This window comes from Boleophthalmus pectinirostris, unplaced genomic scaffold (assembly GCF_026225935.1).
Source record: "Boleophthalmus pectinirostris isolate CB_2022bp ecotype Guang Dong unplaced genomic scaffold, ASM2622593v1 HiC_scaffold_11, whole genome shotgun sequence".
NCBI classification, from domain to species: domain Eukaryota; kingdom Metazoa; phylum Chordata; class Actinopteri; order Gobiiformes; family Gobiidae; genus Boleophthalmus; species Boleophthalmus pectinirostris.
This window is the reverse complement of record NW_026570994.1, coordinates 13396461-13423064: the sequence shown is the minus strand read 5'-3', so window position 1 is coordinate 13423064 and position 26604 is coordinate 13396461. Positions and strand designations below refer to the sequence as shown.

The 26604-nt window shown below is 37.9% G+C and overlaps 1 long non-coding RNA gene across 2 annotated transcripts in view; it reads right to left on the bottom strand.

Annotated features, from left to right (window-relative positions):
* Positions 1 to 16176: 16176 nt before the first annotated feature.
* Positions 16177 to 26604, bottom strand: part of LOC129412022 (uncharacterized) — a 290159-nt gene continuing 279731 nt past the window's right edge. For both annotated transcript variants that reach the window (XR_008633543.1, XR_008633544.1), the window contains one exon: positions 16177 to 16475. This is a non-coding gene — a long non-coding RNA (uncharacterized LOC129412022). The remainder of the gene's footprint in view (positions 16476 to 26604) is intronic.

Below are 26604 nucleotides of genomic sequence, written 5' to 3'. Positions count from 1 at the left end.
TTTAGGTGTATTTAGATCTCTGCTCGGACCCCCTCGCTCCCTCTACCTCCCCCCTCGGTCCTCCTCGCTCCGAAAACCACCCCAAAACCGATCGCTCTTTCTAAATGTGCTCCAACGCTCCTGCCACCATGACCAGCTAGTCTTGTACATCTTAAGACCTGAATGTGTTCCTCCTCCCTCTATCCCTCACTTGCTCTTCTCCAGTTCAACAGCTCCCCCTGGTGGCGAAACGCACGCACGGCAGCTTTACATAACCGTTGTTGATGAGGTTTTCACTTTGAACATCTGCTCGGACCCAGTTTTTCCCCCTCAGTCATTACGGAGCTTGGATTTTTATTGATGTCAGCTTTTGCAGTATTAATGATTCAGAAGCGTGCGAGCAATAATGGCTTTGATTAATTGAACATGCTGCAGTTGTTCGGGGGCCTGAGGGTTCCTCTGGTGACCAGCGCACAATAAACGAAATGGTAAAATTTTATGCTATCAACAAAATAATGACAACTCGTGGTAAATCTTCAAGTAAAAAGATTGCTTGTATGACATCTAATTTTGCTATAGCTGGTGTTGACACATTGCTGGGCTGTCAAATGTGTATGAACTGTAGAAATGTGCCATTTTTTACAAGGGGCATTGCGCACATTTTCTGGTGGAGGATCTGCTACTTATTTGTCTCCATGGAGATGTTAGTGCCTTGCCTGGAATGTTCCATGGTATGGCATTAAACATATTCATCACAGGTGTTTCTATTGCTCAAAAAAATATAATAATTCCTTTAGTGAATAGGGTCGACTTTCCACAGATCTGAACTGTAATGTCACGTAGTGCTGTAACCTGCCTGTCTACCTCGTGACAGGTGGGTTTAATCTATACTGTGGAACATTCTAGATAAAGCAACACAATTTCCATGGAGACAAGCACGTAGTAGACCCTCCACCACAAAAGTTGCACGGTGCACCTTTAACTTACTTCATCTCAGTCCTGCCATCATAATACATATTTATAAAGCTATAATTTATTTTACTGTTACAAGGTGCATTTGCTTTGCTGGTAATGTTCCAGAATGTGGCATTTAATTTCAATAACTCCCTGTATTTCAATAAAGGAAAGCTGGATGCTATGAAACATTATAGGCAAAGCAATGTAATCTCCTTGAAAAGCACTTGGAAGACACCCAACCCAAAATGTTACAAAGTGCACCTTTAATTTTCAGTTTGTGATTATTTCATCAGGATGTGTTAAAATGTGAATTTAAAAGTTTGGTGCAGATTCAACTATCGCACAAAATGTCATTTGACCAAAACATGAACCACCAAAGTGCATAAATATCACTTTATATCTTTGTATGAGAGATTAAACTTTAGCTGCCCATATTACACTGTTTTCAGATCCAAGTTATGTTTTTTCCTCATCACAAACATACCTGGATTTATGTTTTGTTCCATTCTCACAAATTTAACCCACAAACTCGGACACACTCTGCCCATGTCTGTGTACAGGAAGTTAGGTTACGTTAAGTTGCTTTATTCATACCCGTAGGTAAATTTGTCAAGTCCCACATTTCACATTTCAGTCATCCCCATCATGTACAATAAACACATCTAAAAACACATTTATAAAATAAAGTGTTATATTGCTCCAGTGCAGAACTGAAGTGCTCCATTGTGCTTTTAAACTCCATACACCTTCACTAGAATCATTTGGAAAATTTCAGCAGCGGAATTACCAATCTCTACTGAACAAAGGGTAAAAGGCAGTTATTAACTTAAAAACTACCGCTTCGTGACATTTTGAGCTTTTGGAGATGTACAGTAGATAGAATAATAATGCAGGATTACTCAAACATGTGTGAATCAAATAAAACACAACTCCAGTGGCTGTTTTTGAGGAGGTAACAGCATTATGCATGTCTTAAACCTCATAAGAGTCCGTTTTTCTATAATATAAGACCTTTAAAATCATATATATAACCTGAAGATACGTGTACTTTGGCACGTACCATGGGACTGACCACTTGTTGATTACAGTCCGATGATTAACTTGAGGGTTATGAGCTTTATCTGACTCCAGTGATGAATGAAATGGGCCTCGGTTTAATGAGTTCTATATGTAAATCACCCATGAAAGGCAAAGAAGATCCATGGCAATTATTCCATATGAGTCCATTCATGCATCGACCTTTTTATTCTAATTGACGAAATGAGCAATCTTTTTCCATAAATGATACTTATTAACACAGTCTAAATCAAATATTCAGCTCGAGCCCCCCGATCATAATGAGAGCAGCCGTTTCAACAGTGACTTGTATTAGGCAGATTAAGAGAACACTGACCCAGCTCCCTCTGCACTGCTTCTATCTGCACCATACACTCCACTCTGAGAAATTAATACGCAAATTCTACTTTCTACAAATTATTATGATTGTTTTTTGGAGGATTCTGTTGAATGAGGAGCTTGGAAATGACTGTAGACACTTTGAGAATAACAAGAGCGAGGCGTAATCAAGTATTCTCCTCGCATTCCTCTTCTGGTAAACATCAATTGTCTCACTCTGATCTCTGGAAAGGATGGAGATATTGTTTTGTTGAGAATGAGGAAAGATTCGACAGATTTAGCTCAACAATAATAAAAGAGATTATTTCATTTTCATCACAATTGTAAAGAACAAACTTAATTAGCAAGAACAGTACAACAAGTTTTACATTTGAAAGTTCCAGCAGTACTTAAACGGTTGTGTAACAACTCTGACTTTCCATCTGTGAAAAGTTGCTTTCACATTTGTGCCAGTTCAAAGGCTATAATGATAATAACACCTTATATTGTTAATGTGAGTACATACTTTGACCAGCTTTGACCAACCACTCAAGTTCACACTGACCAATTGGAGGAGTGGGTGGGAAAAGAGCCTTTGTTTGAGCTTTCTGCTTTCAAGAGAAAAAAATAAAAATAAAAAAAATAATCATAATTAAGGATGCAGAGATTCAGCTTTTTCAGTTCCGCTGTCAATATTTTTGTCTTTTGGTATCTGCTGAAGAAAAGAACTGAAAAAAGAATAGTGTTTCCATCAAAACTCGGTTAACTTACTACAAAATGGACCCAATTGTGTTATTTATCCAGCAAGAAACTGTTGAACATCTTTGTATAAATACACTTCAAACATTATGAAACACTTTTGACCAACTTTGGCCAGTAACTAGTGTCATTCCATCCAATAAAAAAAGGCCCAACCAAGATACTGACTGAAGAGATATCATGGATCCTGCAAATTTTCCTGGATTAGCAATGATATTTGGTGTCAGTATTGGTATTAGGGGGTGTGCAAAAATATTGAAATATCAGTATATCATATTGTTTAATGTGATGATTCAGTATTGATATCGTGGGCTGCTGTGTCGAATTTTTTTGGTATATTTTACTAAGGTTTTGTTGTTTGTTTAGAGGAAGGAAACACATTTATGCAAAACATTTGATATTTTCACTGTTTTGAGGATTAAAATGTTTGTGTTTCATATGAACTTTGCACAAGACATGGTTTAACAAAGACTTTTAGTATCACAGCCATGATTTAGCCTTTATTTTTTTTACTGAACCGTATCAAATCACATTGAAATTAGAGATGCGCGGATGGGCTATTTTTTCATCCGCAACCGCAACACAAAACTCATCATCCGCCTGCTATCCATTTTGCACCGAAGGTTTTCAAAACCGCACCCGCCCGCCATCCGCCGATTGATTTTAGATTTTAGAACAATCATACAGCAAACAAACTAAGGAACCTCGATAAAAATGCAAACTATAGCTCATTCATTCCAAAATTCGCTCAGCGTGTATGTTCGCATTCTTAATTGTCAGAGTCGGCGTCAGAGCACATCTACTGGAGGGGCATGGGTCACCAGCAGGGGGGGCACTGCCATTTGAGAAATATTTTAACGCGGTGGAGTCATACACAGCAGACATGCTATCAAACACGTTTTTCTTTAACAGTATTAGGCTAATTATGTGTTGTTATTATAATCATTATTATATTAAGATTATTATTATTATTAGCTGCAATAGTTGTTGAGGCTGTGTGGTAGACGATACGGCACACAAGACAATAATAAAAGGTTGAGGTTTATTAAAAAACAATAAGTCCTGCCAGTGGTTGTAAACATTAAACAACAGCCTCTCATCAAAAACACCTCTGAACTAGAAATAACCACGCATCGGACAGCACCAGGGCTGTAGTGAACGTGGTACACGAGTCCAGTCCAGTCCTATAGAGACCTGAGACTTGAGGGACCGGGACTAAACCAGGACTAAACCAGGACTAAACCAGGACTAAACCAGGACTAAACCAGGACCAGTGGCGGCTGATGGTATAATTTTTGGGAGGGGCACCACCAAGGGCAAAATTATAAATATATATTATGAATAATATATGTATTATATATATATTATAACAAATACCAGAAACAGACATTTTGGTTAGTATTGGCTGAACAGTATCAATCAGAGCACAATGAACAGCCAAACACAAACTTTATGCAACAACACAGCGTAACACACCGCTCACACCCAGACCCAACAACGTCAGAAAACTACAATAAGAGACATGAACACAGATGCCGCTCCTACAGCACACGACAGAACAACCAGAGCAGCTCCATCACACCCACCAGCTCATTTACGCACTATTAACTATTAACACTATAACACTATTTTACCTGTGAGGCTCCAAGATTCAGATTTGCCGCAAACTAATGAAAACCAGCCTCTTACCTTCTCCAGAGACTGAAGCAGAATGTTTCCTCTATCCACTGTCCCACTGGTTCTGTTTCCAAAAGTCTATTGTCCAATATGAAGAGATGAAACTGGTCCAAATCCTGGTCCAGTCTGGTCCGTGACGCGAGGTCCGGGAGCCGAGTGCACAAGATGGTTGTAAAAAGAGTCTTAATCCCACTTCCCACTTCATCTGAAAGTTACGGTCAGTCCATATCAGCACCAGGACACCAGGTAGAATTATGCCTCTGCGCGCTACGCTCAGGTCAAACTTTTACACCCAGAAACGAGCGGGCAAAGGCGGATAGAGCAGCGAGCGACTGCCCTGGCCCCGGCAGCGGCAGCGAGAGTCCCAGCGGCGACAGTCCCGGGTCCCAGCGGCGACAGTCCCGGGTCCCGGCGGCGGGTCTGTCAGTGTCTTTGACTCTGTTCTCGCCATTTCCTGTGTGGAGCTTTAGGCTAAAGTAGCAGCTGCCGCTAATCGTGGAGCTGCTACGAGTTGACGCAGCAGGTTGACGTGACGTGACGTGACGTGACGTGAGTGACAGGACAGTTGTCCAATCACACTACACTAAATAAACAGAGACTGTGATGTCATTGATGTCACAGTAAAGTTTGTGTCCTCGGCCCGAAGTGAAATGCGCCAATCAAAATCATTTTAAAATAGTAATAATAACGGCCTGTTGGGGGGTGGGGCACCAGTGGCCGCTAGGGGGGGCACAGGCCCTCAAATGCCCCACCTTGCCGCCGACACAGTTAATTGTCCGTAACAACCCCAAACTTACCTGGTTTTCTTGCGCAGCTAATTAACTGACAACGTTTTCCGACTAGGCTGTTTTTGAACCTTCTTGCCTTCGTGTTGGATGTTGTTACATTCTGAACATTCTGCCATTGCCCGATGTTATTTCAAAGTCATAGCCTCACTCCATCGGTCTTTCTTTAAGTTTTAAATACCCCGAGTGGCAGTCTACGCTATAATGTCTGCGTGTTTTAAAATATATGATATCGAAACAAAAAAAAAAAAAAAAAAAAAAAGCATAACTAAATAAATATGGACCTATAGCCACTTACGTGTTGGCAAACAGCTGAAATAAATTAGAAATAATAAAATAAACTGCATATAATATGTGCCTCGCTTAACCTTCAGAACATAAAAACGAGGTCAAATGGGCTAATTAAGGATATGACGTGCACTTCATACTACAAGCATAGACAATGACACTCTCTCGTCTTTTCAGATGTAGGTAACAACACTAACAATAACTTTTATTTTTTTTTTTTAGTAGTTAACCCGCCACCCGCCCGAATTTAATTAAAATATAATTTTTCGTCACGTCATCCGCCCGACCCGCGGATTAACCGCGGATACCGCGGTTGTAACCGCAATCCGCGCATCTCTAATTGAAATATATTGTATCGAATCGTAAGCTCATTGTATCGAGATATGCATCATATCGGCAACTTCTGAATGATACCCAGCCCTAACTGGTATCGGTGCATCCCTGATCATGATTTCCTGATTTAAACAAATAATGCTCAGCTCTGTAGTCATCATTCATTCACTCCATGCTCAGTGGTGGACACGCACGTCTGTAGCCATAGGTGCCTTGGGACAGACTAACAGATGTAGGCTGTCAATATGCGCCAGAGGATAAAAACATAGTGAATGCATCAAATGTTACTCCAATGATGTCTACAGTACCTAAATATAAAGCAGTATCAAGTTATTCTGTCATTGCCATTTCAGTCCTAATCCATTTGCTTCTGGACTGCTTGTATATTAGCTGCCACAAAACCTTTTAGCTTTGAGCACGTAACGTTTCAGACCACCTCAGCCTATTCTACTGTATCCCGGTCCCATACGTCAACATGCCCTCCTCATACCACACTCACCCCTGTAATAACCCTTTACTTTATATAAGCCATGTTCACGGTATTGCAGTGAGTGGTTGCTCCTTGGAGGTATTTACTGATGAGAAACACCAATATGTTTTATGTGGCGCCATTTCCTCCCAACCTGCTCCAAATCGCCTGTAATCTCAGTTAAAGTTTACCCTTGGGATTTTTTTTTTTTTTTTTTTTTTCGTCGGGGGATCATGACAACAGCATGGGCAGGAGCTGGTTTAATAAAGAAAGACCTTTTATCACAACATGCCATTGGGAGATGAAAAAAGCTTTTATGAGCGCTACAATGGAGTGATGTGTGTAGAGTGCATGACCTTCAATATGAATTTGAAAGCCAACGAATGAAATGAAAGCAATAGAGAAATAAATGGTAAAAGGGTCACGTAAGAAAAGTCTATAGTGCAAGATGGTGGAGGTGTTCAAATGAGCACTGTTGTTCGTGTTGTTATAGTGGGCAAATAATAGAAAATGATCGAACATTTGTCCACAATACATCGAAAGGGAGTCTATTCCACACAACAGATACAATTAACTGTCCTATGGAGATCAACAGTGACCAATTGTTCTGCATCAAATGAACATTTTCCATTTATTTTTACCATAGCCCTTTAAAAAATGCAAATATGAATAGTCCAAAAGCATTGCAGAGGTTAATCTGCTATGTGGTAACTAATACCCATAATGCAGTAATTTTAAGTTTAAAAAAAAAGCATGTTTGTAACGCAAGATTATGCAAAACGTTTACATAATTTTGCTTTTACAAAGTTTCAGATACAGATTTTTGTATTATGGGTCTTGTGGTCATTTGTTACCACATAGCTCATTCACAAAAAGTCTGAAAAATGACATTTAGTTTCACAACAGGTGTGTGCGCAATCTAAGGTTGGTTGATAATACGGTATTACGGTATCCCGCGGTATCAAAAAGTAGCAACAGTATCAGTTTCATTACAGTGATTAAAAAAATCTGCAATGCATAAGGACCTGATATAATATTATAATTTATTGATACCTAAATTTGTTTGCCCAGCACAAATGAACGTGTCGTTGTATTTTCAATTTAAAGCTTAAATTTATCATGATTTAAAACTAATAGTGTCTGTAATGTTTCTTTTAACTCCGTGGGGAGATGACAATCGATTAGTTTCATTCCGTTGTCACGTGAGACTCAGAAGGAAGACCAAGACAACAATGCAGGTCACAGGAAGCAAGTAAGTTGGTTCCAAAAAAAAAAGAATAAAAATACTAGTACTTTTGAAATTTAGCAGCATTTTGGCTTCCCGCGCACATTTGTTTACGTTTTACAGAAACGGAACTTAAAACTACATGTCTCATTTCCATAAACTATAAAGTGCTGATAAAAATAAATAAAATAAATAAATCTCTTTCCTTGTGCTGCTGTGCTTCTGTCGGACTAAAGGACACGACTCAGAGGATTATGTGTGTTCTTTCTGCCACAGAGGATGTGCGGCTCACGCTGAGTCTGTTGTGTGCATGTATCACATTGGAGATGGTTCACGTGAAAGTTTTCAGAGATAAGTCTGCAGGTCATATGCATAGACCAAAGTCATACGAAAACATTTTGGTAATACGTTAATACCGTATTCTACTGGGGACCTCAGAAGAAGAGTGCTCCCTGCTGCTCACCCAGAAAAGAAAACTACAAAAGGAGGTGGAGCAGGAAAAGCAGGACAGAGCAGATGTACTGATGGAGTGCTCACTGCAGGAGGAGATATGCAGTACTTTAGAGAAGCTACTGGGTACCTCAGAGGAAGAGTGCTCCCTGCTGCTCACCGAGACCAGCACACTTCAACATCAGGTGGACCAGGAAAAGCAGACAGGACCATGCAGGAAGAAACACTTCAACATCAGGTGGACCAGGAAAAACAGGACAGAGCTGATGTGCAGAAGGAGTGCTCTGTGCTGGAAGAGGTATGTAGTACTCTAGAGGACCTACTGACGAACCTCAGAGGAAGAGCGCTCCCTGCTGCTCACTAAGAACGGCACACTTGAAAAGGAGGTGGAGCAGGAAAAAGAGGACAGGGCTGATGTACTGAATGAGTTCTCCCTGCTGGAGGAGGAATGCAGTAGTCTAGAAGACCTACTGAGGACCTCAGAGGTAGAGCGCTCTGTGCTGGTTGCAAAGAACAGTGGACGACAGCAAGAAGTAGAGCAGCTGACACAAACCAAAACTGCACTAGTAGAGGAGAAAACAGATCTCTTAAAGGCCTGTGAGGAGCTAAAGACAGAGCGCTCCCTGCAGGTCGACAGATGCAGCGCCCTAGAGCAGCATCTGAGGAGGACAGAAGAACAGTGCTCCCTGCTGGAGGACATGAACACAGCACTGGAGCAGGAGCTGCAGAAGAAGAAGAGGAGGTGGTACAAGAGGCTGGTCTGTGTCTAGACCCTCTGTCAGCCCCCCTCACTTTTGTGCACATAAACAATAAAGCATAGCAAAACAAAACAAAAGGATTATTGCATTATTTGTATTGTATTCATATTTTAATGATGGAAATATTACTTAACATACATTATTATATTGTACTATAATTACTTCTCTAATTAAATCCTCCTGATTGGGATGGTTATAAAAAGTAAATTTTATAAAAATGTACAATACAAACATTTATGTTAAGTTATACTGAAGTTTCAGTTAGTTATTGACTTTTTGCACACTTACCAATTATTTTACAAATTGACTCGCTTTTGTAAAAAAAAAAAAAAAAAAAAAAGTAACACAATGTACTTGTCTGGGATATTCATTTTGTCTGCTCAAAAAGACAAATCTGAAGCACTGAGGACAAACTGGGTATGACACATTGGCACACAGAAACTAAGGACGATCAGTGCCAAATATAAAGTGGCCAGATTTTCAAAATTCAAAACTGGGACACATCCGGGCTGGGATTGTTGGTATAAATAAAACTGTGAAATGAGCCCATAACATTGACCATTCTTGACTCATAATAAGTCAAGTTTTTTCCTTCTTCATTATTTTCAAGCATGAATTTCAAAATTTTAACTAAACAAATGACAAATAAAATGCTTCCTTTAGTGTTGGCGGATATCAAACTGGCCAAAATTAGGGAAACATGGGACATTTCTTGGTTTGGATTCATTGGATTCATTTGCCAGGACAGGGCTCACAGCTGGAACTCTGGTCATCCTAGCCAAAGACCTTCGATATCATAATAAACTGAATGAAAAGACAATTATACAGACCATAATCGAGCATAAGACAAAACATATCTTAGCAATGCATTTTACCAAAATGCATATCGTACTGTACTTCAGAATAGGCTTATGAAAAGGCCTAATTTGGTTACAGCAGACCTTCTTTTCTTCATAACCACCAATAAAAAATACAACAGAGCAAGTATATGATGCTGATTAGCCAGTATTATCTTGCATTACCAAAAATGAAGAAACAAAAAAAATAAAAAAATCCCTTATATCCAAGACTACAGAAGAAACATTGCGAGTTAGACAAAGATACGACTTGGTTTTTAAAGCAGTTTGAGTAAAAATCAAGAGCAAGTAGATATTTAAAAGGTCAATTTCTGCAGATTTTCACAATTAACCAATACAATGGAATTATTTTTTTCCCAATAGAAAAACGGATAAGCTGTAATAAAAATGTCCTACCTTTTTGTTGACATCCAAGCCCACCGTGCGTCATCCTCAGTCCGCTGTTGAAGGCCAAATTCCATCCAATGTTTCCTCTTCTTTCCATCGAAATGAGACAAATAATCCAACGGTGTATCACTCAGCAATACAATCCACTGCTTCGATCGATAACAAGTTCATATTTGATCATTTTTCACTTGTATTCAAAGAAAAATTGTCCGAAACAAACAAATGCCCAACTCCAAGTCACGTGCACTGTGGCTGCGACAAAGTGCAATTCATTATGCTAATTACGCAGCGTCACGTACAACTTCAGTATATTTTTAGCACGTGCTACTTAGCCTTTTATTATACGTTTTTTTTTTAATTATTTTATTTAATTTGATTATCTTTTTTATTTAGTATTTTTTATTTATTTATTGTAATTCATTTCTTTTTTGTTGATTTTTATGGAATTTATTTTGTACTCTTACTACCAAATCGGTATCTTTTTTATTTATTTATCTTTTTGTTATGTTTTTTTTTTATGTATTTATGTATGCATGTATGTATATGTATTTAATTATTGCCTTATAGTATCTGTAAAAGCATGCCACGTTTTTATTTTTTATTTTTTTTTTTATTTTTTTTTTTTTATTTTTTTTTTTTGCTTTTTAAAATATATTTTATTACGTTTTTCTTTTTCAGTTTTATTTTGACTTGAACATATCCATTTACAAAAAAAATAAATAAAAAATGTCGTATTTGACACCTGTCTTTTGCTATCTTTTTCACTACTTATTTAGAATTAATTTTTACCATTTATATTTTCTCTCTTTGCTATTATATTATATTATCATGTGTGAGCTACTGGGTCCAAATTCTCTTAAAGTTTGTCTGTCTGGATTTTGATGCGAAATTTTCAATGTCACCACTAGATGGCACTAATTAACACAAACGCACACATACACACACGTTTGATTAGAGCGTGTTACAACATTTGCATAATAAAATCGACAGCGACAGCCATAAGTATGCATCATTAATCATAAGCCCTTTTAAATTGCAACTGAATAACATTATGCAAATCGTTCAATCGTTATTAATGTATCAATCAAAACGTCTGTATTTTCTTTTCCGTTACAAGAGTACACAGGCAAAGATATGGATATTTTCCATCGTAATCCTTAAAGATATTTCTCATGACAAAGCGTGATGTGGAAATACGAGATCTGATTTGGTGTAATTGTTCCCAGTGCTCCAGAGATTGCCTCTTGATTCCTCTTATGCTAATGAACTCTGCCAGTTACAGGATATAAACAAATCTGCAGTCATTTGTACTGTTTTATGGCACTAAGCACGTTACAGCCTCTCCTGTTTCAATTACAACAAAGGAGTAGCAGTTATATTGTGAGTAGTAGTAGTAGTAGTAGTAGTAGTAGTAGTAGTAGTAGTAGTAGTAGTAGTAGTAGCAGTAGTAGCAGTAGTAGCATTAGTCACAGTAATAGTAGCAGTACATTCTGATGCACTGTATACTTAAGGGACATAATAGTAGTGTTAGCAGACATTTTATACTTTACACTAGTAGTAGTAGTAGTAGTAGTAGTAGTAGTAGTAGTAGTGTGGTACATTTTTAGGCTAAAAAACAAAAATACATGCGGTACATACTGAGTGGTACAAATCATAATATTAGTAATAATAGTAGTAGTAGCAGCAGTACTTTCTGACATAGGGACATAAGGGACATTATGGTAGTGTTTACAGATAGTACTTGAGTACTTTACACGAGTAGCAGCGGTAGCAGCGGTAGCAGTAGTGTGATATAGTTGTAGGCTTAACAACAAAATAAATACATGCGATATATACTGGGGGGCAGAAAACGTAATAGTAGTAGTAGCAGTACCAATAGTAGTAGTGTGGTATAGTTATAGGTTAAAAAACAAAATACATGCAGTATATGCTGATTGGTAGAAAATGTAATAGTAGAAGTACTATAGTAGTAGTAGCAGTACTTTCTGATATACTTGAGGCACATTGTAGAAGTGTTAGCAGATAGTACTTTACTCTAGTAGTAGTAGTAGTAATAGTAGTAGTACAGTACATGAGGCACTGGGTAAGCAGTAGGACATGGATCATTCAAGTTGTACTATCTGATTATGGTAGTGTTTACAGATAGTACTTTACACTAGTAGTAGTAGTAGTAGCAGTAGTGGTAGTAGTGTGGTATAGTTGCAGGCTAAAAAAAAAATTAAAAAATACATATAGTATATACTGGGTGGTAGAAAACGTAATAGTAGTAGTAATAGCAGTAGTAGCAGTAGCAGGAATAGTAGCAGTAGCAGTACTATCTGATGCATTGTATAATTAAGGGACAATATAGTAGTGTTAGCAGATAGTACTTCACATTAGTAGCAGTAGTACATTACACAAGGCACTGGGTAATCAGTAGGACATGGAAAATTCAAGTTGTATATATTGGATGGTAGAAAACGTAATGGAAGTAGTAGTAGTAGCAGTAGTAGTAGTGATTGTATGTCCAACTAAAGGGTACACAACATGGTATTCATATAATGCCAGCATATTCCACAATGATATAATGAGACCATAACAGAGCTAGAAATAACACATTTTATTTGGTTATCTTTACAAACATTTTTCACTTTCTAAAACAGTAAAATTATTCCAGAAACCCTCTTCAAAAACCACTTCAGTGCAGAATCTGACTTGCTTCCTCCTCCTTTGTACCACTTGACATGTTCCGGTCTGGTAGTCTTCAGTACCACACAATGCCAGTGCCAGTGCCCTCCTCAACAGCTGTCGGGGCACCAGATATCTGTATCTCTGAGTGTGGGCGCGTATTCTGCACTTTGTGGGGACTGAAATCTGCACGCACACTCACATCAAGGGGATGTGTCTTCTTTATAAGGACCAAAATCAAACCTCAAGGAAGTTTATAATTACATAAAGTTGAAATATGGGTTAAAATAGGTTGGGATAGAGTTGTGATTATGGTTTGAGTTCAGTCTCCAGGAAGTACATGTGAGTCAATGCGATGTCCCCAAAAAGCACGGAAGCTCAGCATTTGTGTGAGAGTGTATGTGTCTGGCAGCTCCGCGGTGGATCCAGGGACGTGAGGGGACTTCCAAAAACCTCGCGGCCACACTGAGGTTAGTGTCAGACGGGGAGAGAGAGAGAGAGAGAGACGGTCATGGGGAGGCCTCCAGCAAACTAGAGCTGGTATGATTTTAGTGGTGAAAACTCAAGCTCAAACTCTTTTTTATAGTGAGATTATCATAGTTTTTGGATATTTGATAACCAAATTTTGTCTCAGATGGTGTGTTTGTTGATTGTAATAGGGCTGTCGGCCTTTAGTCATTAATCAGAATTTCTAATAGTTGACTAATCATTGTATTAAGATAAGGATTTATACTGGAAAGGGATGCACTAATCCAGCTTCTTCAGTTCAGACACCAATTCTGATATCAACCAATACCAGTTCAGAGACTAAAAACTGCATTGATTTCCTTTAAACTAAAATAAAATAAGACAAAGTGTGTCATGGAACTGTTTGTATCAATACAAATTTAAACATGATGAGACTTTCTGGGCCAACTAGGACCAGTAAAAAAACGCATTACATTGATTTATATGTCTAAGCAGGATATCGACTGAAGCAATTTATTTCAGTACTGGCGCCGATGTCCAATACCTGTATCAGATTGGTGCACCCTTAATATAGGACAACAGCAGAAAGGAGAACTTAGTGAGTTAGCTGAGATGTATTTTTGGTATTTAAAGGCAGATTAAACTGTCTTTCTATAAATAAACTTCTGTACGGTTGTAGTCTTGTGACTGCAGTTTGGATCAGGTACATAAAGATACGTAATTGTTTTTTAGAGCTTTTAGTCTCTGAATCGAGGATAGGATATGTTGTCCAAGAATTTCTTTAGTTGACTAGAGCCCTAATTGTAGTTTCTTTAATTTTTTTTTTAATATATCGTAAATATCAATGTATATACAAGCAATTAGGGATGGGACAAGATCTCGTGCTACAAAATTGCCACAAGGTTGTGCACACATACTTTTTTTCTCATGTTTTTACATACATACATACATACACAATAGAGTACTGGTGAATTAAATTTTTTTTGAGAATGTGTAGTCCCAAAAAGCAGAGCTACAAGGACAGCAGAAATATTAAATAAAGTAAATCAAAAATGCTGAGGATAAAATTGAGAACTGAATTGCACAATGCATTTACTATAGTGTAAATAAAGTCAAAATCTTGTCTCGTCTTGTTCTCGTAGATCCAATCTCGTCTTTCGTCTCGCCCCATCCCTACAAACAATGAAACAGCTCATACTAACATAATATATCTGTGATTCCTCTATCATGCCACACAAAAAATCTTACTCCCCATAGAGAACTATATACCCATATCTACAAACATTGCAGGTGTATAGGAAGTTATGACGTGAGCTGAAATAAAACAATTCAATTAACTACAATATTATATAAAAAGATCATCTTAATTCACATTTTTCAGTCCGTGCACATACCTAGAAAAACCGGGGTAAGTACAGATCATACACACAGAGAAAATTTCCATGCAGGGGCTGTTCCTATGGTGATTATCCAAACAACGGGAGCAGTCTGATGTGGGCTGACGTCCTTGACTGTCTGGTTCAACATTTACATTTAATCACGACGGGCATATTCTCTCTTCAGACAAATAATACACGCTTTTACCTGAGTGTTTACTGAGTGTTTTTGAAGAGCATGTGGCACTGTGGTGTAAAAGCATGCAAACATAATATACAGATACACACATGTGGCAATGAGTTAACTTCATCATGCGAACAATTTGACCCGGCTGATGTTACCGTAACTAACAAAACACAACTCCAGGTATGTTTGTGATGAGGTTCAACAACACAAATTAAATCACAACACTTAGAGCGCTCCAGTCCGATGATAAAACAAATGAATTCAGTGTGAACCTGTTCCCCCCTTTCGCTCATTAAAGATTTACTGACTTGTAAATGTCTTGATATCATTTCCTCACACTGGAGTGGGTCAGTATAAGTCGGAGAAAATCCAATTTGTATAGGGTGGGTCTGCTGTAGACTTAAGATTTAGGTCTTTGCATAAGCCCTCTATTTATTTACAACTCCATTTATAATCCCCAGTGTGTCCCATAATATCCAGAACGCATTTGGAAGTGCGGACTCAAAGCACGACTCCCTCAGAAGTAGAAAATCCCGTACAACGAAAGCACCACGCAGCAGAGTTTAAATATAGAAGAAGTTGAAGCGAGAAATAAGCTTGTATCTGTCACCAGTAAACTCATGCTTAGGCAAAACACTGTAAATAAATAAAACAGAAAAAATACAAATACAAATAAAAAGATTGGTTGACAATATTCCAAGAAATATTTAAACATCGGTGATTTTTAAAAAGTTTTTAGTCTAGATCCAGGGATTGGCGCCTTCTAACATTAGGCAGTTCAGGCTTCTCTCTCTTTTTTATTTTAATTTTTTTATTAAATTGAACATTTAACTAAACAAATAACAAAAATAGTCAAAAAACAAAACCTTCCCATGCCCCACTCTCTCAGCACACATATTTCAAAAGTCACCCCAGTCAAGATAAAACTTAATTAATCCAATTTGTCTGACTGGAAAGAACAGAAGCTTCCATTTTTTTTGTTTTGTTTTGTTTTGCTTTTTTTGAGAATTGATGCCGACAAAAGCTGGGACTTATTTTGACCTTAAGGGCTGCTCGTACAATATATCTGTACTGAGGCAAGATATTTAAATTTTTTTTTTTCAAATACATGAAAAAAATAAAAATAAAAATAGAGATATCAGGAACATTCTCTTCGGTGTATGTACTACTGCAGCTACTACTACTACTCGACTAAAGTAATGTAAAGTTCTTTTAGTGACAGACTTTATTTGACCTCAAGAGCTGCTCAAAAACTAAACCACAAAATTTCCAACCTATAATTGTATCAGGTGTCCCTTTATTGTTGGTAATATAATGGCTATTTGGTATACGAGAGTTGGGTTGAGCAAACTCAGGGTTCCAAAACACTTTTCCATGTCTTTTCCAGGATGTTTTTAATTATGTAATCACAGCGTCTACAAACCCTGAAGGAGAGTGCTTCTTGGAGTGATAAAGTTGTCCCGGGCCATCAACACGATGCTATAATAGGGAGAGAGAGAGAGGGGGAGAGCAGAATGTTAATTAGAAAACTTCACTTCCATTTTTACAGACATTTCACTTTGGACTGGAGTTGTTCTAAGAATAAACATGCTATCAAAGTGAGAGGGAGACTGAGTGTTCCACAGTATGGCCCGAAATGTTTACACCCCCTTGGAGACACTGCCAGGCCAAGTTACAGGTCCGATCTGTGGAAAGGTGCATGTTTCTCTAGTATTTTCTCCAGTCATAAACACCTACATTTGAGTAAAGATGTGTTTAATGCCATACTGTGAAGGATTCTAGCGAAAGAAATAACATCTCCATGGTGACAAGTAGGTAACGGACTCTCCACTCGAAAAGTAGCTTAGTAAACCTACCCAGGCATAAATATAAATATATTAGGGTTAAGTTATAGGTAAAATGCATTTGGAGAGATTGAAATTGTACTATGTTGTTCTACTGACCCCTTGTGGTGAACCTTATGTCAGCTCTTCATCTGTAGTTCCAATTTTGGGTTTGCTTAGCTACAAGTAACCAAATATTATTACCTTCTTTCCATATTTTCTTTCTATTTTCTGCCACGTTCAGATAGTTACTCCTAAAAATACTCTAACTGTATGAGTAGTTTCCCCAAATATGTTTTCTATATGAGTAATTTCATGGACTACCAAGTACTTTTATTCATAAACTGTATACATAAATGGCAAAGGAGAAATTCAGTTTGTCGACTGGACAAAAGTTTGTTTGGTCAAAGACGTTTTGCAACTCATCTAAGCTGCTTCTTCAGCTCTGAATAGGGGTGTAATGATATCCAAGTCTCATGACACAATATCGTCAGGGTATGACCCTCACAGTACGATATCGTGGGAAAGCTTACGATATGGTGGGGAGGCTCAATATTTGAGATGTAACAATATCCAAATCTCTTGGTATGATATTTTCACGATACACATCTCACGGTACGATATTTATTGAGATATTTTGTGGAGGCTAAACAGCTAAAACTGTTAAAATGCTACTTTTTCCTCTTGAATTGCCTTGACTTGTTCTTTCTTCATGTAGTCTGCACTGAAATGGAGCAAAGGATCATGGTCTATGTAGTTCCCTCTGTCGTTTTTTAACTAGTGCTGCACCATAACTCTTAATTTAAGCAAAGACACTTGTAATTCGATATATTGTGATGGTCCACGATATTATTGTGAGAACTTTGACGATATGATATCATGGTATTTCGGTTATTGTTACACCCCTAGTTCTGAACTGAACAGAAACAAACTTTTGTCCAGACGACAAACTGAATTTCTCCTTCTCTATGGATTCTACTGGGACGACTGAGGGATTTTTCACATTATACATACATTTACATATCTAAACCACTAACCACTGCATTCCAAATAGGAAGTGAGAATGGGGGCGCTTCTGGCTCCACTGACTCTGACCCCAATTCCTTTTACATAGAAAAACTGTCACCCCTCTCTCTGTAACTTCTGCAGTGAGCCTTGTCATTTTGGCCTTAAAATATTCGTATTAACCCACTGTACATGGTATGTCATCTGCAAACAAATTCGTATTCCTAATTTAGACCACGCTCCAAATTCTCTTCCATAACCACCAGCCTCGATGAGCTTCATTTGACTGGATTCGAGCTCTGTAGGTGACGTCACACTCACTTTGTCCACTTCTTTACGCAGTCTATGCTTCTACTTGAGTAATAGGCTATTCTTTATTTCTTATTCGTTTGAGCTACTCCACTAACCTCTATCTTAATTACTCCAAAAGTTTTAAAAAGTCCGCTATGTCCATTGAAGCAGTGCCAACTTCATCCATCATAATTTCCATTTTTTATATTTATAACTCAAAATTCTTGCCAGTCTACTTCACAAAACATTAATATTGTAGTATTTTATTTTTATTTTAAGCTACAAAATTCAGAAATATGAGTTCTAAACAGTGAATATTGGTTGCGCCCATCAGTGCCGAAGACTATTAACCTAACACTGAGCTAAAGGACTAAAAGGCTATAAATAAAATGACTGTCCCTTCTCCAGGAGAGTTGAGCCCCTTCTGTCACCATTACACAAGATTTATCTCGGTTATATTGGACCAATCTCAGAGATATGAGAGCCTACTCCAGTCTCTGCAGATGGATCATGTCATTCAGCAATATTACTCAAGTTTAAGGACAAGAAGTGGACTGTCTGCGAAAATGATGCGAAAATTCTGCTTCAGTGACCTCTAATGGTAAAGTAAGGTTAGTGCAGAAAGTAAGAGAGATACTAATATAAAGGAGTTAAGTTTATCATGTATATGCTTCGAAAAAAAGACAGTTCTGTTTTTATGTTTGAATATAAAACGGTGTATGCAGCTAAATGCAAAGCTCTCGATTTACCGGTCAATCTACATTCCTGCCCTCACCTATGACCATCAGCATTGGGTAATGACGACTGGGGATACAAGGGGTCAAAATGAGTTTCCTCAGTCACATGGGAGGAGCTTGGAGTAAAGCCGCTGCTCCTCCATGTTAAGAGGGGCCAGCTGATGTGGCTTGGGCATTTGTTCCTGATGCATCCTGGGCGCCTCCCTAGAGGAATTCCGGGCATGTCTTACCAGGAGGAGGCCCTGAGGAAGACACGCACAAGACATGCTGGAGGGACTATATCTCCATGCTGGCCTGGGAACACCTTGGGGTCCCCCACAGGAGCTGGGAGAAGTGTCCAGGGTGAAGGAAGTCTGGGGATCCCTGCTTAGACTGCTGCCCCAGTGACCCAGCCCTGGATATGCTGCTAAAAATGCATTACATAGCTTTTCCCATTTTCCCATTTGCCTTGCCTGGAATAATCCACAGTATGGCATTAAACATACTAAATTTAACAGCTTGCAATAAAAAATCCCCCAAATCCCAAATGCATTCTAACTGAGTACGCTCGCCCCTCCACAGATGATTGCGTCACTTGCTTTACCTTCATGGAGTTAAGTTTAATGCCACATTGTAGAACATTTTAGGGTCAATAAATGCAAAATTTGGGAAATCAAAATTTTAAAAAGCATTTCTGAAGTTACACCAATCAGTTCTTCTATTAAAAAGTAGTAAGAAGTACATCTGTGCAGTCATTTATTTTGCTGATAAAATTTTAAAAAGCACACGTAAGCTGTTTGTAACTATATTCTAAGTGAAAAGTAAATGTTGCCAAAAACATTATACACTTATGGTAAGCAGTCTCGCCTCTTCGCAGATTGGATCTGTAACTTGGCTTTGTGCCATCACCTGCTTCTTATCTCCATGGCATTTAATGTGTTTAATCCAATAACAGTTCAATGCCATACAGTGCAACTTTTTGGGCAACGCAATTACTATGCATGAAAGCAAGTTTATAACCAGAAAAGCTACATAATGCATCTTTTAAGGTCCAACAAAAAATTTACTCTTGTGAGCTTTAGGCCATGTTATAATGTTGTTACCTCCTCAAAAATATACCTGGAGATGTGTTTTGTTTAATTCACAAATGCTTGAGTAATGCTGGATTATTAGTCTTTCTACATCTCTAAAGTTCAAAATGTTCTGCTCCATCTTGTGATGTCATGAAGTAGTAGTTTTCAAGTTAACAAATTTGTTCTGTTAATTCCTTAAACAGTCCCTGTCTTTCCTCAGAGTCAACTTGAAAATGTAAAGTGTAAGAAAACTGGATTAAAAAACTGTTATATTATATCTAATGCCCATTTTTATTAATTTATTTTTTAAATCCTACTTGTTCCTGAGTGTAATAGAGCTCTTTATCTTGATTCTCCACCAGAAAAGCTACATAATGCATCTTTAAAGGTCCTATATTATAACAAATTGACTCTTTAGGCCATGTTATAATGTTGTACCTTATCAAAAACATACCTGGAGTTGTGCGTGTGTTTTTGTGTTATAATATACCTAATGTCCCTTGTTATTTATTTAAAAAAATAAAATAAAATTAAGCCACACTTATTTGTTTAGTCGAGTGTTTGGTGGACCTGAAGACATTACCAGAGATGATGAGTAGCTCTGAATTCATTTTACTCTGAAGGGAAAGCGCATACATCAATTACTCACCCCTACGTCCGCCGCAAATTATAAACTGTGTTCATTTAAAATCCAATTATCCTCATTATTGGCAGTTGATGCATGGTAATGGTGCATGAAATAGTGCGGCGATTTTCGAGGCCAGCTTTCAAAAGTGAGCTGTAATGACGCAAATGCACCACCAGATGACAGTCTAGCTCCACTGTACTTTGGGGAAGGGTTGAGAAGGAGTTTTAATAAATAACGTTATCGTTTGGTCTGATAAGAAATTCACCAGGGGATCGAGAGAATTAAGAGCAGGCGTGATTAAGATTTCAGTTCAAGATTATGACATTAAAATCTACTGGGACCATGAGGAGAAAAACACATGTAAAACTATAATATATTTTAACAAGTTACATGTTTTTGTCATAGAGAACAAACACATAAAAGACAAAGGCAATATAGAACAACACTTTGGCCTAGGGTAATAAAGTACTGATAGTAAACTAGTCTTAAGTACTGTACATAAAATATTAATACAGAAATCCATGTATTGGGTTTATTAGTGAGATCAGAGGGATGCATAAGGACTCTAAAGCATGTGCAAGCATGTATGAAATATTCATGTACTGTTCCCATGAGGTGATAACTTATTTATATTGGCCAATACAAACACTGGTCAAAGCCACAGTGTGCGATGGACAAGTTCAATGGGTCTTTCATACACAATGGGAACTAGTGAATGGGAACAGTAACTATTACTAATACGGCTACTTCTACTACTGCTAATACTACTACTACTACAGTGACTAGTTAGATAGCAAACAATATACTCAACTACCCTGCACAACTTTTTATTTATTTATAGTGTTTTCCACATACATACAAACCCATCCATCAGCGTGTCCTGGGTCTCCCCCGGGGTCTCCTTCCAGTGGGACATGCCCGAGCCACCCGATGCCGAGCCACCTCACCTGGCTTCTCTTGATGTGGAGGAGCAGCGGCTCTACTCCGAGCTCCTCGCATGTGGACGAGCTCCTCACCCTATCTCTACGGGAGTGCCCAGTCACCCTGCAGAGAAAACTAATTTTCACCACTTGTATCCGTGATCTTGTCCTCATTACCTCACACTCCTCAGCCTCCCCGCTAAGATCTATTCCAGGGTACTGGAGAGTAGAATCCGAGCAACAGTCCAACTTCGGATCCAGGAGGAGCAGTGTGGTTTACATACAAACTACTACTTTAATTTTAATCAACAATTCCTATAATAGCAAATGTAATAAAGTAAACTCAACTACAGCTACAAGCACTACAAATACAAGTTTAAAAATGTACACCAAAAGGTACAGTAATCTGAAAAAACTGACTCATTTACTATTTGTAAGAAGTTACTTTTCATCCCTAATACTACTGCTACTCCTATCTTACTATTACTACTCCTACTCATACTACTCATACCACTGCTACAGTGATGATGCTGCCCAAATAATGCGTTGACAGCTCATAATACACCTGATTGCCTTGCACTACCCCATACACAGAGCTCACCTCCTCCCGTCAGACTAAGTTAGCTTAGAGGAAGATAAAAGAGGAGAGGAGGGATTTGGCCTATTCAACATCAAAGTACAACACACATGCTTAGACTGTGAGCGACTGACACTGCTGTATCTGCGCACTTCCCCCTGTCAAAAAGAAAAAAAAAAGAAAAAAGTTGATCGGATTAGAGAAAAAGAAAAAAGAAAAAAAAAAAAATGAAGAAGAAAGGAAATTGTATCAACAACACGACACCTGTGTCTATCATTGCCTTCTACTTCAACAACTACTACTACCCCTACTACTGCTACTATTACTACTGCTACTATGACTACTGTTACTGCTATTGCTACTACTACTGATACTGCTACTACAACTACTGCCACTACCAACTACCTACTACTACTTTGAACAACAACAACCTATTACTACTACTACTACTACTGCTACTACTACCAACTACTACTACTACTACTACTGCTACTACTGCTACTACCAACTACTACTACTACTACTACTACTACTACTACTGCTACTACTGCTACTACTACTACTAAACTACTACTACTACTGCTACTACAGCTACTACTACTGTTACTACTACTACTGCTACTACTACTGCAGCTACTGCTACTACTACTACTACTACTACTACTACTACTACTACTACTACTACTACTACTACTACTACTACCAACTACCAACTACTACTACTACTACTACTACTACTACTACTACTACTACCAACTACCAACTACCAACTACTACTACTACTACTACTGCTGCTGCTGCTGCTGCTGCTACTGCTACTGGTACTACTTCTACTACTACTGCTACTGCTACTACCACTACTATTACTACTGCTTCTATTTCTAATACAACTACTTCTACTACTACTACTGCTACTACTACTACTACTACTACTACTACTACTACTACTACTACTACTACTACTACTACTACTACTACTACTACTACTGCTACTACTGCTACTACTACTACTACTACTACTACTACTACTACTACTGCTACTACTACTGCCACTACCAACTACCGACTGCTATTGCTAACAACCTGCTATTACTACTACTATTACTACTACATTTACTCCAATTACTACTACTACCCCTGCTAAATTGATGGATCAGATTAAGAAAAAAAAACCTTGGGAAAACACAATCAGCAACATGACACCTGCATCGTCCACTGCCTACTACTACTACTACTACTACTACTACTACTATGTTTACTCCTATTTCTATTACTACTGCTACTACTACTACTGCAAAGAAGAAGCAAAAAGCACACACCATCAACGTCATGACACCTGCTTCTATCACTCAGAGCCTGTCAACGCCAAGTATCCAAATGGTACATGATGGAGGATGGACCGCAGTGAGAGATCTGGCTCACATTTGTCAAGCACTGGCCTGTATGACATAGTTTGCTCTTGCCCATGACTTTCATTAGTAGATGCTTTGAGAGTCCCGGGGCCAGATGGTATGATCACACGCGTATAGCACTGAATTAGAGCCCTTCAAGATGTGCGAGGAAAGCTGCTGGCAATTTTAACACGCAGTTTAAAGATTGGATTGTAATTGACGTCGTTTTGTCGTGTGTGATGGGGGGTAAGTGGAGATAAGGGCAGTATGGGGTTAAGAAGGATATACAAGATGATAATGGTCCAGAAGTGGGCGTTAAAGGCTTCATATTACGTTATTTTCTGATCTGTTATAATGTTGTTTCATCATCATCAGGATAGTATTACTGAAGTAGAAGTACCAGGAAGTGGTCCAAGACATTACTCTGATTATTACTTCTGATTTATAATTTGAAGTTTATGTAATTTTAAAGGATAAAAGATGAAATAATGTGTGAGAGTGGGAAGAGGAAGCAGACCTTTTAAGGAAATACAAGTACTGTTTATTCTGCCTCCACTACTATCCTCAATAAGCACCCAGGAAGCCTCTTGCTGTTTTGGATATTTACTGAAGGTTGACTGTAAAACTGTAACATACAAAAAATAAATCCATATTACAATTATATCTTCACATTTCAACAAACAAAGAATAAGCAGAGCTACATAAAACAACATAGGGCAACTCAACAATTCAAAATATATACAACAATATCAACATCACAAAAAACGTCTATACAACAGCCAATTAGCATCATGCTAACATCAATGGAAATCTCCTTAGAAAGGCTAACGCTACTAGCATATTACATTTTATCAGGGATCTCAAAAATAAAACAATCCAAAGTGCCTCATAGAGTGAGTTAGTATGTTATGGTGTTACAATACTCACAGACAGATATTTCTATGGGCCCAAAAAACAGTTCACAGGAATAAAAAACTGACAAGAACAGCTAAAACAAAAACACTGGCAGAAGACACTGACAGTTGACACTGGCAGTTGAAAAGCCTAAAACAATATGGCAGCTACGGTAGCTGCAGTAGACAAAACAGATAAAGTCAAAACTATTTATTTTATTTTAATTTTTTTTATCAACTGAGGCAGAACACTGTTACTTCACTGAAGAATATTTGACAAGCAGGTGTAAAAGTATGCTATTAGAAAAGTACTCTGAAAAGTCCAATTTCTTGTACTTTGTATCTTTAAACAGTCATATTACGCTATTTTCTGATCAACTTTATAATATAGTTTCGTTATCCCAAACATAAAATAATCTGTTCTACCTAATGATATCATGTGGTAATACAAGAAGTGCTCCACTGTGTTTTTAAACTCTGTACACCTTCACTATAATCATTTGGATCAGCAGCTCTGGAATGGCCAATCTTTACTGAACAAAAGGTAAAATGTTAATATGAAAACGTCTACCTCATGACATCACAAGGTGGAAGAAAGCATTTTGAGCTTTGGAGATGCAGACAAACTAAAAAGGATTATTCCGACAAGTGTGAATGAAACAAAACACAAGTCCAGGTATGTTTTTAAGGAGGTAACAACATTATAGCATGGCTTAAAGCTCACAAATGTCACTTTTTATGGCCCTTAATGGAGCAAACATTGACTATCTCTAACATCCAGTTTTTGCCATGTTCATAACTGGATTTTATGGATTTCAAACCAGAAAAAAGGTAGTCTAATTGACCAGCTGTTTTCCATCCATAGCAAAGTACACAGACCACATCTGATGTTTGCCTCATTGGTTTACTCTACATCTGTTAGGTCTGAGACAGCGGTATGACTAACAAGGCACTACATGCTCACTCCACTCAGAACATAATAAAATGAAGAGGAATTCAACCCACAACCTCTTTGCAGGAAAATAATACCAAGAGGCCAATTCTTAAAAAAAAAAGAACAGAATTACAAGACAGAAAAACTTTGTAACGAACACTAATACTAACTTTCCTAACATATTCCTCACATTCTAATTATTCATCACACGGAATTTATATTTATAAGCTCTTTTTACAACTTTCAGCAGCCAGAGTAGGAGCAGGAGTTTGCTTGGTTATACTAACAACAACTAGCAAAATAGCAGTGTTACTTCCTGGTTCGCGGACAATAAAAACACTTTATAATTAGATTAATACAACTAACAGCGGTCATGACCCTGAGAATTTCTTTTTTGATCTTTAAGCCATGTTATAATGTTGTTAACTCATCGAAACATACTGTACCTTTTGTGTTGTGTTTTGTAATCTTTTATTATTAGCTTTTCTACATCTCCAAAGCTCAAAATGCTCTGTCCCACCTTGTGATGTCACGAAGCGGTAGTTTTCAACTTAACAGCTTACCTTTTGTTCCGTAGTTTGACAATTCTAGGGCTGAAATTATCCAAATGATTCTAGTGAACACACATGGAGTTTAAAAACATATTGGAGCACTTCTTGTATTACCACATGACATCACTAAGTGGAAAGAGGGAAAACTAATTTAACTTTATTACATGACTAAAAAGTATACAATCAGCTCTTTAAACACAGTGATAATGTAATGAATCAATATTTGGTTGCACTTTTTTGGAGCTGGTATAAGATTTACACCAAACGTCCTCTCAGAAACAACCCACTGCACTCTAGCTCGTCTGCCCTGAGCTACCCCGAGCTACATACAATCAAACACAGCTTACATGACCCCGTTCTTTGACGAAATTACCCATAACAGCGCTTTTGATGAGTCTGGATGTGTTTACAACATTTTCACTACAGAATCCAAAAGTAAAAGCTGTGCTCATTGATCAACTCTGCGAAATGAAATTGAGTCTGGCCGCTGCCTCTGCTGTTCTGTGCCAGAGCTTTCACCGTGAGGAATATGCGCACGTGGACTATTGTCAAAGGAAACTATTTATTCTCTCAAACTATTACAAAGAAGTAGAGGGGTTTTATTTTGCCTTTCAGCTGGTTTTGGTCTGGTGTTGCTTCAGCACAACTTCGCAGGAGTTAAAATGAAGTGAATTAAGAAAGTTTTGTTATGATTTGAGTCAATTTCACTTACAAAATTGAATTAAAATACCAAAATACCTCTTGCTATAAACTTAAAAGTCCATTGTATAACTTTTTTTGGTGGAGAGTCCGTCAAATGCTTTTCT